This window comes from Suricata suricatta, chromosome 16, assembly GCF_006229205.1.
Source record: "Suricata suricatta isolate VVHF042 chromosome 16, meerkat_22Aug2017_6uvM2_HiC, whole genome shotgun sequence".
In the NCBI taxonomy this organism is placed as follows: domain Eukaryota; kingdom Metazoa; phylum Chordata; class Mammalia; order Carnivora; family Herpestidae; genus Suricata; species Suricata suricatta.
Genome location: NC_043715.1, coordinates 53825935 through 53828564, shown reverse-complemented (window position 1 = coordinate 53828564; position 2630 = coordinate 53825935). Strand labels below are relative to the sequence as shown.

At 41.7% G+C, this 2630-nt stretch overlaps 1 non-coding gene across 1 annotated transcript; it reads right to left on the bottom strand.

Moving 5' to 3' along the window:
- Positions 1-160: 160 nt before the first annotated feature.
- Positions 161-267, bottom strand: LOC115281361. Its single transcript, XR_003904263.1, has one exon. It is a non-coding gene; the product is annotated as a U6 spliceosomal RNA (small nuclear RNA).
- Between the last annotated feature and the right edge of the window lie 2363 nt (positions 268-2630).

The window sequence follows — 2630 nt, the reverse complement described above, 5'->3', positions numbered from 1 at the left end:
CATTCTTTCTCATTGCCATGTAGTACTCCATTGTGTATATATACCACATCTTCTTGACCCACTCATCAGGTGATGGACATTTAGGCTTTTTCCATGTTTTGGCTATTGTTGACAGTGCTGCTATGAACATTGGGGTACATGTGCTCCTATGCATCAGCACAAAAATATGGAACACTTCACGAATTTGCATGTCATCCTTGTGCAGGGGCCATGCTAATCTTCTCTGTATCCTTCTAATTTTAGTATATGTGCTGCTGAAGTGAGCACATGATTGTTAAATCAATCATGATCTGAGCCAAAATCAAGAGTCTGATGCTTCACCAACTGAGCCACCCAGGTGCCCCCAAGAAGTTGTATTTAGAAAATTTAAATATACTATACAAAAAAAAGGTATCCTATGCAACAAATTGTGGCAAATCAATTTAATGGTTTCTGGGATGAACATAGTAACTTAATAAAAATAATATTTTTCAAGATATCCAATATTCCCACTTTTAAAAATCCCATCAATTTGAGAAAAGGGTGCTTTATCAATATGTAAATCAGGTGAAAGAGAAATAAAGGGACTAAGGTAATCTTTTCACAAAATTAAGGAGTTTGAATAGGTTTCGGGGAAACTGCTGCTGAGCATAACTCTCAACATTCAAGAAGCAAATTTTGTAAAACACATTTAAAAATATTTATTACTTGATCCAGCAGCCTACAAATCACAGCTATAAAAAAGAATTCTGAGTGTCATTGAAATACATACTCAGTGATAAAATTTTTGAAGTTCAGTTTTTTAAAATGTTTATTTATGAGAGAGAGGGAGAGAGAGAGACAGAGCACGAGCGGGTGAGGGGGAAGAGAGGAAGACAGAATCTGAAGCAGGCTCTAGGCTCTGAGCTGTCAGTACAGAGCCCAATGCGAGGCTTGAATTCACAAACCACCTGAGCCAAAGTTAGATGTTCAACTGACTGAGCCACCAGGCACCCCTAAAGTTCATTTTTAATATGTACATGGAAATGTATATGGTGAAAACGGCTGTGGTTTAAACATAACAAATTAGAATTTAAAATAGAGGTATAATATTGTACACCTGAAACTAATATAACACAGTATGTTTGCTAGGGAATATCTGTTTAAGATGGCCGACAGGAGTGATAAGGAAATCCCTGTCCCTGATCAAAGACTCCTACTTCCGGGTTCTTCTTCCTACCCTGCTTGTTTTGTGCATTAATGAGGAATGTCGAAGTAACAGACTATAAATTATTCCCTCTGCTAATGCTCTGGGCTTAGACATCTGGAGAATGATGTCCTCTGAGCCCACCAGTATAAAATAAACCTCCTCCCTTCCAAGATCTCCAAGGGCCACTTGGTTCTTCCGCTGGGTGATCCAGACCAGATTCTGTACATGTTAACTACACGAGCATTTTTTAAAAATGGAGGCATCATTTAACTTCAGAAGTTCCCTCAAGATGCATCACAATCAGGGACATGTGAGTGGCTAAGTTGGTCCAGCATCTGACTCCTGATTAAGGCTCAGGTCATGATCTCATAGTTTCAGGAGGCTGAGCCCCACACCGAGCTCAACACTTACCCTGCAGAAGTTGCTTGGGATTCTCTCTCTTTATCTCTCTCTGCTCCTCCCCTGCTCATGCTCTCTTTCTCTCTCAAAATAAATAAACTTAAAAAAATCATATTTGTTTGAAGGAGAGTGAATGATGGTGCATGCAGAGAGGGAAGCAATTTGACATGAACCACAGTTTGGCCAAAGACTCATAGACACAGTTGTGACAATGTTTTCCTTGGGATAAGTTCGTATACGTCTGCTTGCTGGCTCAAAGGGAATGATCATTAGATATTTGATCAACATCACCACACTGCCCTTGAGAGACACAGTGACACTCCTGCCAACGGCAGGAAGATACCTGTTATCACTGATCAGTCAGGCAAACCTGACACTTTCCATGTCAGCATCCCTAGGACTTGCTGACCACTCCACCCGGTGGCGTAAATGGGCTCTTCCGTAAGGACCAGGACAGCATTGTGATACGTTAATCAAAGTGTTCTTCAAGAATTCTTTTACCCACTAAGCCCCCTCCATGGGTAAGTCTACCAGAAGTTGTCCATCATCTAAAAGTGGGTTATCACAGCAGATAAAGAGGCTACTTCACACCCTAGGAAAACAAGTTTCACAAACAAAATTGCAGAGACTTAGAAAAATACGAAATCTGGAAGAGCCCAGTTTCACCTGCATCCCTAGCTAGGCAGAGTGCTGGAAAGACAGCAAGGCAAGATAACAGAGGTGAAGCAATGGAGTTAGATCTCAGAGTCTTTGAGAAGACTACGGCATGCTCTCCATTTAGGACTGGGTTTCAAAGAGACCATCTCTCTGTCCAATGTCTTTACCGTACAGCTGACTAACAATCTCAGAAGACCCACCCCATTGCCTGGTTATACTCTTGTGGTGTGGCAACAGCAGATCAGACAAAATGGCTGAGGCCTTGAGATGGTCCCACGAAGCCCTGGGGCCCCAGATGCAATGGGGGAGCAGCCAATATTTTCCTATCTTGTAAAAAGGTCTCCCAAACACAGCAACTGAGGACTACAGAGGAACTGATGGATCAGGTGGAACCAGATGGAATCAA